The sequence below is a fragment of the Venturia canescens genome, chromosome 6 (assembly GCF_019457755.1).
Source record: "Venturia canescens isolate UGA chromosome 6, ASM1945775v1, whole genome shotgun sequence".
NCBI lineage: Eukaryota > Metazoa > Arthropoda > Insecta > Hymenoptera > Ichneumonidae > Venturia > Venturia canescens.
The window spans coordinates 11484828-11500425 of record NC_057426.1 but is presented as its reverse complement, the minus strand read 5'-3'; the positions used below and the strand labels follow the sequence as shown (position 1 = coordinate 11500425).

General features: G+C 42.2%; 1 protein-coding gene across 3 annotated transcripts in view; it reads left to right on the top strand.

The window, feature by feature from the left end:
• The window catches only part of LOC122412002 (nephrin-like), a 142957-nt gene that overhangs the window by 10770 nt on the left and 116589 nt on the right, over window positions 1-15598 (top strand). The gene's annotated exons all lie outside the window — the stretch shown is intronic.

Below are 15598 nucleotides of genomic sequence, written 5' to 3'. Positions count from 1 at the left end.
AGTTTTTATGACATCGCCGCTGCGTGCTTCTTCGCCTCGTTTTATTCTTATTTTCTTGTTTTTCGTTCGCTCCATACCACCCCCCGTAAATCATGTGTAGCATACGAATGATGTATACCGGCAATAAAATTAGCGATCGCGATACGTTGCGGAACGTGCATTTTCGTAATAGATCGGAACTCGAGATGATGTACGTACTCGGAGATAGCGACGGTCGCGCGAGTGGCGGGACATCGGCCGGGGGCTCTAAGAGGGGTATACGAAGTAAATGGGGTAACGGGGCAAGCGCGAGGGTGCGGCGGGGTGGCGAGCCAAAGCCCCGGGACAGAGAAAACTTACGACTCGTGGTGCGCTGCTCGCGTTTTTTTTTTTTTTCATTTTTTCACTTTTTTTCTCGCAAAATACGAATGTCCTTTTTGCCTTGTCTTTCTACTTGTTTTTCTCTGTATATTCGCTGCTCGCGAGGTTACGCTCTCGGCATTGCTTTTACCGGGGAATAATGAAAAAAAAAAAAAAAAAAGGGAGAAAACAAAAATGAGAATGAAAGAAAAAAATTACATGGAAAAAGTAAGCAATGAGAAGGATCGAGGGCCATTGTGAGAGAATGAGATAAAAGATTTGATAAGAGCCATTATTGAAACAATTCCATGAATAAGTTTTGAATTTAGATTCCTATCGTTACTGCCCCCCATCGAGGAATTTCCTACCCGCGCGCTCGCATGATTGAGAACTCTCGAGTCTCCGTTACCGCGAGAGATCGCGACACCGTCATTTTTCTTCCTTCTTTTTCGTATTTTCTCATCTTCATCCACCTCCGCCTCTGTCTCACTCTCTCTCTTTCTCACGCCCTTTCGGACGCCCAGCAGGGGCCATCCCGCGATCAAACTCACTCACCCCCACCCCTCCCCCCTTCTCGCGATCCTTTTCTACGATTAGCTCGACGTATACGTCTGTTTTAATTCTTCCTATTATTCTTCGCTCTATATCTAACTACGGGAGTGATGCAAAACCATTTTTTTTATCTTCTCTTTGGCGTTACTATTCTTTTTCTCTTTATGGACTGGCGGAACAGATGCCTCGTTAAAACCTTAGCTCAATTTATTGAGTTTTCGAACAACTGGACATTATAATTGTTACTTTAACCATTTAAATGTAACTTTTATTTTACGATTTCCGGTACCAATGGGGCACTTGAATATCGCACAGGCTTCATTTCGATAGTTTTATTTCAACGCGAAATTTATAAGACGGGATGAAAATTTACAAGAAAAAAGCAGGCGAAGCTTCTTGCTGAATCGAATGAAAAAATGTATCGCATTAAAAAATGTTAGCAAGCGGTTCCTCAATTCCGCGTGCATTCCTCGCAACGATCCGTTGAAAATTATTCCCATCGCAATTTTGTAAACCGTTGCAAGAATTCGTTGCTTCTAGGTCGAACGATGCATTTATTCTGACCGAAAAAAAAACTGCAATCGCGAATGAACGAGAATATTCGAAAGAATTTATTTTCTCTTCTCTTTATTCGGGCCTGCTCGATTTGTTCCGTAACGCGAAAAATAACAGAGCGGCTAGCCCCCTGAAAATGAGTAAAACCGAATTATTTTCTTTTCGATTCATCAGTACAAATGAGAGAAGAAAAAACAATTTGCTGTGGCTTACGGGAGGAGAGAAAAGTTTGAAATATCAATGAAAACGATGAAGGAAAAGTTGGCAATTCCATCGACATAAAAGTACTCGGACAAATATACACGAGTACGTACAAACTCGTGAAAAATATATCAATATCAAGTCTGACATTACAACGTCGCTCTACTCAATCGGGGTCCTTCGACGTCCCGCACTGTGAAACGAAATTGTATGTGTACGAACTCGAACATTTGCTTATCCCGCGCCCGAATCTCGAGTGCGACTTTTGCGAGTAGCTGTGTTTACGGAGATTTCATCGTGCTATATAATTTGTATGGAATGGCGGGCGAGCATCGTTTGGAGTAGTCGAATAGTGATTTGATCGATCGGGATGCGGGAGAGGGGCCGGAGGATGATGCAGTTTGAATGGCTGTGCGGGTACGCGTCCGCGAGTCGTATAGATATTTTGGAAAGTCCACTTTTCCGGTTGCCAATCTCGCTTGCTCCGATTTCCGGTAAACGCGGGCAGGAGAAAGCCTCGCCGCGCCTCTTCGTTATATGCGCGCACAGCATTAAAAACAAATTCGCACACGCGCCTCCGCTCTCCTGAAACACGCACGTATAGTCTCGATAAATTAACGTAGATTAATTATCTCGTTGTCGTTGAAATTATAGCTGCATGCTCCCGAGGTTCGAGCGTGTAATGAAAATATATGTACGGTTGATGGTTTACGGCTCTGGTGAGAGCGCGCGCACCCACGTTGAGCAACTCCCGAGGTATAAAACACCGCGCTACCAACGATTTTAACACACGACGGCGTAAACGGCCTGCGGCCGATGGTGACTGCTGAAAACGTGCGGAAAAAGCACCCAGCTTTCCGGGCCGCGTTCGAACTTTCGAACCTCGCGGCTCACGGCCTCCGGGACTCGCGCTAAACGTTTTTTCAACGAAACGTGTATTCCTCGTATTTATTCGTCATTTTCGTTCGTATATTTTTCTTGTTTTCATCTTCTCATGCTGAATCACACTTTTTTGCTAATCAATGGCTAATTTCCCATTTTCCTGCTCGCAATTTTCGTTACTGGGCTTGTTTTTACTGGAACGAACGCGACCCACTTTATGCCTCGGTGTGCTCCTCCTTCCGGGTTCTGCTTTCGGGCAGTCATGTCGTTTAGGGGGGGGTCAATAAAAATGTGATGTTGACATTTTTTCTTTTTCGCGCATGATAATTCGTCTTGCCGAACGTTAAATTACACGTTCCATAATGATACTTGGAAACGATTCCATCGAAATATAATGAAGCAACGGTGCAGTCATCGAAGAGGTGCAAAGTTGGCGAAAACTGTGGAATCCCCAATTTTTACCTGCAATAAAATAAGAAAAGAGGCAAACTTGAGCCTTGGTACTCGAAAAAATGCACTCGAATGACATTGTTTTCTCGATTCAAGTACGCGCAGCTCGTTGGTTTAAGCGCATAAAAGATTTGTCAATTGGAGTGAAAAGAAAAGAGGCAGAGAAAACAACGTTGTCTGCGTAAATAAAAATAATTTTGCAATCCAAGAATAATTCTTAAACTTTGAGTGACTGTAACAAAGGGCCAGGCCTGAAAACGTGCTTGAAATTTCAAGCTCCATGCGCGCACCGTAATTTATACCGTAGCGAGAGGAGCAGGGCGTAAGTAGAGAAGGGGCTTTCTTGTCTCGGTATACATTAGATCTCGGAACAGTTTTCATTCGGTGAGTTGTGGAACATTTCATCGTTCGCGTTGAGAAAGTTTCCGGTGCGAGGGAGATGCTCGGTTATAGGACGGAGGAATGACGAGGAGGAAGAAGAGCGCGAGGCTCCGGGATGAGGAATTAGCAAACGACGAAATAGATGTGACGCTTTCATGCACCCACCGAGCGTAACGCCGGATCTATCTCGATGTGCGTCGACTCGAAACGAAAGGAGAGTGCGACGAGCGAGCGGAAGATCGGTTTTCACCCTCCTTACATCCTTAATACGTTGAAACCCTCTCGAAAGTCGCGCTTTACATTTTCTCAACGTGTTTCACGTCCGCGCACACTTTTCTTTTCTTTTTTCAAACTACTTTAACAACTTTCTCATGTTTTATTCTTATTCGCTTCTTACCACAGCTTCGTCATTGCACTAATATCTTTGAAATAAGTTTTCACAATATCAAAATGATATTTGGTATGCTGATCTTACAACCAGCTCAAGATGCATTACGCCAATTAAACAATATACCAAAATATTTCAAAATACCGCGCTTATCTTCGATTCTCACTAAGACAAAAAAAGCTCCAAAACTCACCTATTTTAATAATATTTTGACAAATTTCTTGTCTACTTCGCGATCCTCATCCTATTTATTTATTTCTGAGCACCGAAATTACCTGTCCAATACCGCCCTTTACTGGTGACTCCTTTTGTGTACCATCGACATGAATAATGAAGGATTGTTACTAGGAACACGAAACACTGCCGTCATCGACAAGGGAATTACTAGTCTTTTGAATGTCGAGCCGTTTGAAGCTTTTGTGATCTAAGTAAGAAGTCAATTTTCTGTATATTTAAAAACGACATTTTGTAGTTTAATTTTCATCAGCTTGATTATATTTAGTAGCGAGTTAATTCTGTGTTGAAACTTCGGACCAAGGTTCAAAGTGAATGAAACAACTTTTACATGGGTGGCGACCTAGAAAAATGTCCTCGACTCGATATTTTCATCCGGGAACGTGTGCTGCTGTTTTATTCCGGTGAAAATGAGAGTCGGCTGATTTCTTACAAAGCCTTTAGAAGTTTACTTTTTAAACCGTCGATACGTGAATGCGACAGTCGAATTATTGTTTCACCGGTTTGTCTGTTTGCTTCATCGATATTATCGATGCAACTGTGAACGCGCGCTTTTGTTTGTGGTTTTCACCGAGCTTGACAGACCGAACAGATCAAACACGGAGTGTCGATATGTTTTTACAACTCTTTTGCTTTTGATCATGAAGCAACGAGTTACCTACCGTCGCGTTCTTTTATAACATCGATTGAGATTCCTATATAAAGAATACAAGTGACTTTTGACATGGCGGCTATACCGCCGTTTTGTTCACGGGTATCTCGAGTGCGCTCTTCAAAGCCTCAAAGAAGACGCTTCCGCAGTTTCCTCTTATTTACTCAAATTCGCTTCCAACTTACCATTGAATTGTCCCGCGGAAGGTGTTTCCCAGCGTCGCGCACGTCAATTGCAATATTCGTCAGAACGCGCGGTTCGAATTTTTTCAACTTTCATTCCGAAGAGTCGCATTTGTAATAAAAGAGCATCAGCAAACGGCGCTCAACACCTGCAGCCGCGAAAGGACTTTTTATTCTGTTTGCGATACGAAACATCTAAGCACCATTGCAAGGAGAACTACACACGCGAAAGAGACCGCGCGTCAGAGTGAAAAGAGTAAAAAAAAAAAAAACAAAAAATAAGCGCCGCGTGAACGGTCAAGTATCAAACTCCACTTTCCCCGACGGCTAAATCGCACTGCGCTCGGCCACCTCTTTTTCCCCGCTTTATCAAGTTTTTTCAAACGATTTTGCCTCCTTTTTTCATGCGCTTTCTTCGTCGGCCCCTCGCCCTGCCTCGGACTCGATCTCGCACCTGCCGGTCGTGCTCTCCCGCGATCCCGTGCAAGTGCACACCGCGCCCGGGATGATGGGACGAAGAAGGAGCATGCAGCACACAAGCGCACCGCCAGAGCCGAGAAAAAGTCGATTACTTGCTCCCGCCGGTCCTCGCCGAGCATCGTGGCAACCTTCTGTTCATGTGTGCCTCTCTCCCTCCGCGTCCTCGTATGTTTCACGTGTGAGCGAACGTGTTTCCCGATTACGTGCTCCGCGATACTGATGCTTCCCATTTTGCGATGTACACCGAATTCTTCATCCGCTCGCCCATACGTATATGGACACATTCGTGTGTCTATAGACGAGTGTCAGATGTCCGCTATGCCTGTATACACACATTGAGATAAATACCCCCTGTACTAATATACATTATAGTCTGCTGTCCTGTACGCGGGAGGGATTATTTATTTTTATTACCTCAGCGACAGATTCAATCTCGGCGCGATGGGAAGAAAAAAAAGAAACTCTTTGTAAAACGAGTGTGATGTACGTATGGGGTATAAGGTGCGTAGCAAACTTCGGAGGATCCGACACATCGAAGCCATTAATTACGGGCAATATTGATTTATAATAATTACTAGGCGGTCGGTATGGAGGTAACGGCTCTTTGCTTTTTCATCATTTTTTCTTATTTCGCTACATCAATTTTCTTCGGGTATATTGTTCTGTCGGTGTGCGCGTGTGTGCGTGCGTGCGTGTGTGCGTGTGTAGCGAAGAGCGAAAAGGTGAGGGAAAAATTTCTTTATCGGTGGCCATCTAATTTCGGCGGGCGATCCTCCAATTTTCGAAGCTCTCTGAAAAACTAGCGGAGCATGTTTTATGGGTTACTTTTTCGTAGCTTTTTTTCACTTGTCGGTATGAATAATTAAAGTGCTTCGGTGCCTCGAATAATTTTCGACTCCGGTGTACTCTATATTCATTTATTTTCGACGATGACGACTATCGAGACCCGAAATATTCTACGCTCGATCAATCTCCTTCTCGAGCTCCGTCTCCTGTCTCGCTTCCGTTATTCTTTCCTCTCTCGAAGCAGCTTCGATACGAAATGTGTAGATTAAGAAATTGAAAAATTGCTTCGTTTCGATGCATATCTCAACATGGGTCTTGGGGAAAGAAATATGAAATAAAAAAAAAAAAAAGGGTTCTGGGTACAATGACTCGGCGCTGTAACGTATCGCTTCTCTTCCCTCCCCAAATCACTCCTCTCCTCGCCCCTTCCTTTCTCTTTATCTTCATTCCTTCTCTTTTCTCGTTTTCTCAAGTGCGTTCCTCCTCAAGTGGTCGAGAGATGCGAACGGATAGCTTGTTTGTCTCTCGAGTGTAACACGTTATGTTTAAGTAGCTGATGCCGGATTGCTCGGCCCGTTAGGGCGTGTGCGTGTTTACGAGGGCTGTACACAAGAGAACTCACATATTTCTGTCTCAAGAGAGATACTCTCGAGTCCTCGACGCCGCGGTGTCGTCTGCCTATATTGCATTGAAACTGAATCCACATATGCGCGTGTTTATTTATACGTGGCGTTTATGTGCGTGCGGGGGGTCTCAGAATTAAAGGTTAAGTAACACATCGCCAAGTCAGATTCGGGATTAAATTCCAAGTAAAATACTTCTATTTTCTTTCTTCCGATTGCTGGACACTTGACGCTCTACAAGCGAAAGTGCTCCCTCTCGACCAGTCATGATTCGTCGCTGAAAGCTCCGCACAAGGCATGTGCAAGTGTCCTTTAAGAACATTCTGTTGAGAGGCTGGTAATTGCGCGTTCGAATCCGCGAGATTGCATAAAAATTTGAATTTCAATCTAATTAATCCGTAGTATTTGTTCGACCACACTTTGGAAGTGAGTTCTTCATAATATTCGACCTGAGCAGGAGTGCTGGCTAACTCGAAATGGCGATTAATGTGTAATCGATTCAGCACTATTTCGCGGTGGGAAAAATCTTCTCGAAAACTTTGTCTTGACACAATTCGAGAAAAAAAAGTCCTTAATTGTTGGTGCTGTTGTGGCTGAAGGATGGCGATGAGGAAAGCGTTGCGGCTACTTCCTAACCCTGGACTTCCAGCGGAGGAAATATTTAATTGAATTTTGTACTTGACTCGTGCGGTTCTTTTGGTCCGCGAGCACACTCTCGAGGACTTTTTGTTTTTTTACAAATTTGTTTACATGTAGGAACATTGTGATGTCATTGAATCAGCATATTCACGCGTTTCTATTATCTTTCAACACTTTGACCACTGCGTAATCAACTCATTAGAGTAATCACGATTAACTGCACTCACAGAAATTATGAAATGAAGTAAAAATTCACGAATTTTGATAAGTGAATCATCGTGCATTGTCACAGAGAATGCCAATTCATTTCTATCCGGAAATCAGGCCAGAAGTCCACGAAAAAATTATCAAACGCCTTAAAATTATAAAAGTATATTTGAACCTAAAAGCGTTTGATTTATCCGAAATGCAATTTGCCATTACGAAAAATAGCTCATTCTGGAGTGAAGGAAAAGTGAAAACTTCTCGTAAACATCGATCGAGATAGGAAAAAACTTGATTAATAAGCACACGCGTTTCCTAATATTTTCATGACGTTTCTCTCCCATATTCGACACTAAAGTTCTGAGGATTTCGGGGAAACTGCCGAATTAAGTGCGTTCCGATACGTTCTGATGGTTATTTTTGTTCACCAAAGATATTTCTCAACATTTAAACTCACGAATGATAGTTTTAAAATCCTTCGCTAGCCTCGATTCAACGAATTAATTGAACCCTCCAAAATCATCAAATACTATTGAATCAATCAAATTTTTTTTTTCACTTTATGAACATCGGAACTGTATAAATAAATATTTTCATTCCTTCGATTCGTATTGCGATGCCCAGTTCATAAAATTTCGATAAAAAAAATTGAATTCGGTACTTGATACTTCGTTTTTTTTGTTTGGGAAAATCCAGGGTAGATATTCGGTCGATTTGAAGAGAAAAAACTATTAAAAGTGGGTGATCCCCGTGACAGATTCCCACAGAGACGTAGGAGAACTCAATTTCCGGTCACTGAATATGCATATGTCTCAGTGAAAACCCATAAGATATGCATTAAAAAAAAAAAAAAAAAAAAAAAAAAAAAAAAAAAAAAAAAAAAAAAAAAAAACAGATAAAAGTACTTCAAGTCCGTAGCAATCTAATGGTCCCTAAAAAAAAACGACTGTCGAGCTAGTTTTTTGCTGTTCTAAAGTACCGAGAGTTGATTTGAAATTTTGGGCATATCCGGTTTGTTTTCACACGTTGGAGATGAGAGGGTTAAATCCGGGCGTGTCTACTACGCGTGACATATTGAAACAACTTTATTACTCGAGTTTTGTAATTATGTGAAAATATTTTACGGTGCGACATCGATACAACATAACGCCAAAATAACTCGAGACAAAATAATACACTGGAATAACACACAACAGAAATAACGTGGAAGAAAAATAACAACGAAGAATAACAACACGTGTGGAAGAAGACCGGGGCAAAATGTCCGATTCATTGAACACGAAAATGGACCTACAATATCGATTATGATGATATCAATAATGGTGATGGAATTAATGTTATTTTGAAATCGTGATATCTTTAACACGTGTTATATCGGTGCTGCGTTATTCTTGCTTGTGTTGTTTATGCTATTTTTACCAATGTTATTTTGACGTTACGCTATATTGACACAGTACCATATTTTACAATCAATTTCTGACAAGGACAAACTTTTTTTATCAATTGAAAACTATTATTTTTACAAGTATTAAAAATTGAAATAGGCAGCAGTAGTTTTGAACATCGTCATTAATATGTCCGGGATAGTGTATTACCTCGATGATGTGAAATGAAATTCAGTCACAATTTTCAGGATACGAGCAAGTTCTCAAGTTCATTTCACCGTGAAAGCTGGAGCGGTCTTAATTTTGAACTTGGTGATACATAGGGAAACATGAATTTTGACAACGTCAACGTAAACCAAACGCCCCAAACGGGCACCCTGCTCCTTCGAATGTTTTACGTACATACGTATTCATATTTATGTCGTGTATTACGACGTCCGACGCTGTCACCATCCCGGTGGGTTATAAAATCATGGAGTTTAGGGTCGATTTGTGATTTATAACTCCATATTTCCCAGTCGGGATGTTCGTTGCACTCCCTTTTTTAAGTACGATTGAATGATTCAATGTGACCCCAAATTGAGGTTTCATCCTAAAGCATCTGACACCCAAATACATTAATTTTTCAATCCCAACAGCGAAAAATCCATGCCGTTGCATGCGATCGATTATAAATTCTCTAGTATTCGACAATAGTCAAATTTACACTAAAGTCAATTGGAAAGTTTTAAATTTATATAAAATCGAGCCTAACGTTAACACGTTCGTAATGCAGCGGAAAAAAGGTTTCGTGAAGTTACGACACTCCCAGAAGAGTCGTTGTGATTGACGAAAATTCTAGAAGCTCGTTTCGTAAGATTTTAGAAACAATGGATGCACAGTTTCCACGGTGTAAAGGTCTCTCGTTGCGGCTCGTTTTCAGCAGCAGATACATTGGAGCAAACGCGTACTCCACTCGAGTATCTACGGTAGCTCCCTTAATCACGTAAACTTTGCTGGATCCTGTGTAAACAGCTATGCATTTACCTTTGTTTTAAGATCCTTCCACACTTATGCCTCAGCCTTGCCTGAATTCGGTGAAATTTCTATTGAAAAGTATTCCATTATAGTAAATGTGTGTTCATCCGAGAGCAAAGTCGTAACTGCTTTCGCCTTAAACTTCAAATGAAGATCCGAAGTAGTTTGACGACGTCGCAAATCAAACTTGACAATAATAAACTTCAATTTCGTGACTACCCTTCTAGATGTTTATTCGTTCGCGCGTGGCTGTTCGAACGCGCATCTTTTAGATTTAAACGATATTTATTAACGCAGCCGTCTCACATTATTCGCGAGAGAATTTTCGTTCGATTCATATTTCACAATGAAATCTTTCGTTTGATCCATTGACCCTGGCTCTCGTTATACAGCATACGAGGCATAACGAAAAGACCGAAAGTGACGGTCTCGGATGCCCCAGACCGGCGCATTCCGAGCAGCTTATGCTTATTCTTATATTTCCTTTCGTTTTTACTATTTCAAATGCGATTTCTCAACAATGAAAATCGAGCCTCGTGACGATGGCTCGACACTAGGTTTCATGAAAATAAACTAATTAATGTGAAGTTTAAGAACAGCGGGTCGCTGAATTTACGTTTTGAACTCTTTTTTTTTTTTTTTTTTTTTTCATTCGTCCATTGAATTAAGGAAGTATTCGCGCGAATCTAATGGAAATTGAAAATTCAAAGTTTTAGTTTAAATTCGGAAATATGCTAGAAATATGCACCATTATATTAAAAACTTATCAATCTCAACAAATAAGTTACACATTATTTCAATAATTGCGAGAACAAATTTTAATATTTTCTTTGATCGCGAAAAGAGCAAAAAAGTTTTGCTTTTTTAATCACAAGTATAACGCAGCGATCTCCCTTAAGACGTGTTAGCAATTCGTTAATGAGCTCTGGCAATACGAAGTAAAAAGCGTTTGTTCATTTGGCCGCTGATGGGATTGGCGTTTCCTTGAAGTAAAATATACTCTCGTTGGGAACGAAAAGTCGATAAATTCGTCACGCGCCCAATTGTGTGTTGAATCTGTTCATCGTACAAGCTTCGCACATGCGTGTATATAAGCCATATACTATTTATATACTCGGCTAAATTGAGATACATACGCCCAATACATAAAGTCTCTCCCCCCCCCCCTGCCAACCTTCTGTAAAGGGATGAATAGTTTCACGAGCTTCGATTTTACCACTCCGTCCGCGTGTCACCTCGGATTACGTTCACGTGCGCCGACCTTTTGTATTTCCATTCGAATTGAGAGACAACGCGGAGAGAGGAAAGTTTGTCGAAAGTGAGGGAAGAGGGGCGAAAAAAAGCAGGCCAAAAAAACGATCGAATATGTAGAAAATTGAATTATCCTATAGCAGCGTCGAAACAACGTGGGCTAATTGAAACGCTGACAAGAGAAATGGCCGAAGTCGTGGTAGAACGAGAATCAAAGAAAAAAAGAAAGAAATGTGGCGGTTGTAACAATCCAGCGGGCGACCCGCGAATAAAATAATAGACGCGCTTTTTTACCTCTCTTTTGCGGTCATATTATAAGAATTTGAAAAAATATTGGTACTGGCGTTTCAGGGCTCGAACGCTATTCCTCTTCATCCAATCGACTTTTGCTGCACCTCGAAGAATTTAGCATTTTATATTATCATTGAGAAAAGAAAATTTATTTGACGTCTATATATATATGGCTCCACTTAACCATGCTCGAGAGTAGCCTGAAGTTTATATAAAATAATCCACTCGATAGTTTCAAGGGAAATCCGGGGGTTGCCTCCTGTCGCTTTTCGTCACTTTACGACGACAACAGCGTCGATGTGACAACTCCGATTTATGGGGATTTTTTCCCCCTTATTTTCTCTCAGCGAGTGACGGCGTATTGACGCACTAAGCGAAAGTCGTGCAACAGCAGCCCTATTTGCACTTGCAGTCTCGACGGGATCCCCCACCCCGTCCTCGGAGTGCCCAAAGACAAAGGGCGCTTCGAGTATAAGATCGATCGTTTTTGGAGCATGTCATTTTTTTTTGTTACTCCTTTATCCATTTTGTTATATTCGATTTTCCGTACGTTATAGCGCGGAGACCATTTATTTCCATAAAGTTCATTACGAATAATAAATAAATATTAATAGCCTATTGCGAGGACGAGGAAGTGAAATGAAAATTGACAGACCAGGATTCCCCGAGCAGAATACAGTCAGCCTCGAATATCCCGTGCGCACGAGCTTAGTCATTCGTATACACACGTATACATTCAAAATAATGTATATCGATATACTCGCGACGTACATACGCACGGATAGATAATAGAGGATGCTCTACGACTACGAGAAAAATGTGTCTACCCCCCGGTTTCGTTCGACGATCCACGATCGCGACGGTGAGAAAAATTGATGCGCGACGAAGCAGCTTGCCTATCTACCTGCTCCTTTTCCTCCTTGCGCGCGCGCGCGCGCCTCATGCCCGCGCGAACACCCACCCACCAACGGGAATTGATGCATAATCGAATGACGTCCGGGGAAAATTGCGTATTACAGAGGCTCCCTGTATGGATACCAGGGGAAAAATGGATTTTTCACCAACTCTGGGAAAAAATATGGCGCTCCTCTCCCGAGCGCGTATTCGCCTGCTCTTTTGTTATTTTTATTTCCTTCCTCTGTACATGTGACGCTCTTAAAATTCTTAGCTGCAATTCACAGGTTTGATAAATTCTCGCGATTCCGGCGTGAAAAAGTTTCAGCTCCGGGTTTATCTCCGATGCCTTATTCATGAGTATTATTGAGGCTTCCTTGTAGGTACTTAACGGTTATCATTTTTCCATGTTACGCAGACTGTTGCAGACTCAACTTCTCGACTTTTGGAACGCGCCGCGACGTAATTGAAAATCAGTTGAAAGTTGGTGTCAAAAAATGTTGACACGTTCATATGAATTAATGTCGTTTCAAGAGCACTCGTATCTGAAGAGACAAGCATTCAAAAGAACCTCAAATTCCGTAGTTATTTGTTTGAACAAATCGAAAGCCATTCGGCACAAACCTCTGTGTTTGTCAAACTCGAATGATCGTCGTTGACAAAAAATCGTTTTATTGAAAATGCAGTCAAAAACGGTGCGAGTTTTTCATTGCGATAAAATTATTTTTCTGTAAGCACAAGAGGCAAATCTTACTTCGATCAAATTCGACTTACGTTTATTTAATTTTATTTCGTTTTCAAATCTACCAAAGGCACTTTGAACTACACGAGAAACGTGCGTGTCGCCACTCGTCGATCTAATTGGCTATGCTGCTGCTTTTCGATTTAGCTACAAGCAAATCACTCGGCCTCATTGAGTCCCCGAAGCTAATATTTTTCTCTCATAGTTTCTACGTACACACCCTCGCGGGCTTTTACGGGCACTCCCGATAACTTCAACTCCACTTTTGCTTCGCTTTACTAATTTCTTCGTTGCTGTGAGACTTCTGCTCCGAAGAGTAGCTCACAGTTGGACGTTTTTCCTAACGCACTGTACACGGCATCGCATACACGTAAATATCGATAGCTTGAAATTTTTCTTTCAACGATTTTGTGTAATGTCATTCCAAAAAAAAAACACATTAAAATAGTACAAAAATTGAGCAAAATCGCAGCTTTTCTCACAACTGCAAGTACGGGCGCGCGTGGAGCGAAGTTTCTACGATTGGAATCAGAACAGAGAAGCGAATTTCGTTGTAAAGGAGCAAAAAGTCGAGGAAGCAAAAAACGCGAGGCAGAATATATATAAAAACGAGCTTGCGACAATCGAGGGAATGTCTGAGATCCGCGCGGGAATCGGATATTTCACTGGAAGGAAATTATATGTATATAGAAGTACGTAGCCACGCGCGTATACACTCGGTATTATCCACAATCTTGGACGAATGCGATCTGCGGTAATATTTCGTCTTTTCATCATGCCGATTGCTCCGAGGGGTAGAAAAAGTTGAGCCCCAGCACAGACTCCATTTCTCTTCATCTCTCTTCCACTCCCTCTCGTTGTTTTTTTTCGTTCATGCACTTTATTTATTTTTTTCCTTCATTTTCCTCCCTCTCTCTCTCTCTCTCTCTCTCGGCCTTTTCTCTCTTTTTCGTTGTTTATTTTTCTCATCTTTGGATAATGCTCAAAGTCACGGAGCTCGCTGATTCCTTTTGCAAAAGAAATTGTTCCTCGTTTCTGGTCGCGTTCGAGTTTTATTTCAGCTGACGCACGCGTCTCTCTCTCTCTCTCTCTCTCTCCCAGGCTCATCCGCGATGAACAACGTTTTGTCCATTAAGGGGAGCTAAGAGTGTGAAAAATGACTGTCCCTGAAATATATCTCGTCGCTTACGCTTTGACTATCATTTGCTTCGTGTTTGTGTACGAAGGCCTCGGAAAGCCCTCGCAACGGCCACCCTCGCACTGCTTCGATCGTTTTCTTCCTCCACCCATTTTCGCACTCTTCCGTATCCCCCAGCATTGGCCTTTTGGTCTCGCGATTGATCATACGAGCGAAAGCGAATAAGTGTGGAAAACGAGAGGGCGCCTCCTGTTCACGAAAGTACCAAACGTGAGAAAGAGAAATAAAAATAAGGAGAGAGAGAGAGAGAGAGAGCGCAAGGGAGGTGGGGTCATAGCAGGGAAGAAGATGAAGAATCGTAGAGTTGCAAAAGTGGCTAAAGTCCCGAAGAAAAGATCCACTTCCTTCTAGTTGGTGAGGAGTATATAAGAGTTTCTCTCGGCTCTTTCTTCCGCACTGTGTGTGCTCTCGAGTCTCATATCCTTATCCCTGGGGCGTCCCTTTTCCCTCTCTTTTTCTCTCTCCTCTCTTTATCTCGATCTTTGCCTCAATACGCTACAATATAGTCGCGAGCCACTAATATATACCTGTAGTTGCACGCTCTCCCAACTCCCACCTCTCGCGGCCCGTTCTTGTTTTTTCCTTTTTTTCCTCACTCTCTCCCGGCCGACTTCTCCGACTCTGTCGTCTACGACTGTGCATCCCCGTACCGAAACGCAAAGATCTTTCGAATACGCTTCACCATCTTCCTCTTTCTCTTTCTCCGCATCTATCTATCCATCCGTTATACATTCTCAGGATCCTCGAGGCGTGTGCTAGAAGATGCGCGCAACCATCCTCCTCGAAACTTTCTTGGCTTGTGGTGCTCCCCCCCCCCCCCCCTCCCCCCACCCCTCGCTCATCCTCTTTTCCTCCTCTTTCAATATACGTATAACCCCTTAGGTAGCTCCGCGCGAGATGGGATAAATCCTATTTTTATCGGATAATTCTTGAGCGATATCGGCCTTCTGATCCCTTTAATCGTGCCCCCGAGCTTCGAAACGGGCCAGGCGCGAGGGGCGAGCGCAAATACAAACTCGCGTTTATTCACTATATTGGCACAAATTTCACGACGCGCGTACAAACACGAACAAATAACAACCTTTTTCTTTTTACTCAGCATCCAAAGTACGACGACGATCACAGTCGTTTTAACGTCTTCATAAACATTCTTATTTATGTTGGATTCGATACGCGCGTGAAATTGATCGCATATACACTCAAATGTTTATTTAGAACGTAATACACGGCGTAACGAGCCCTACCGCGAACGTTTGCTCAAATATATATTGT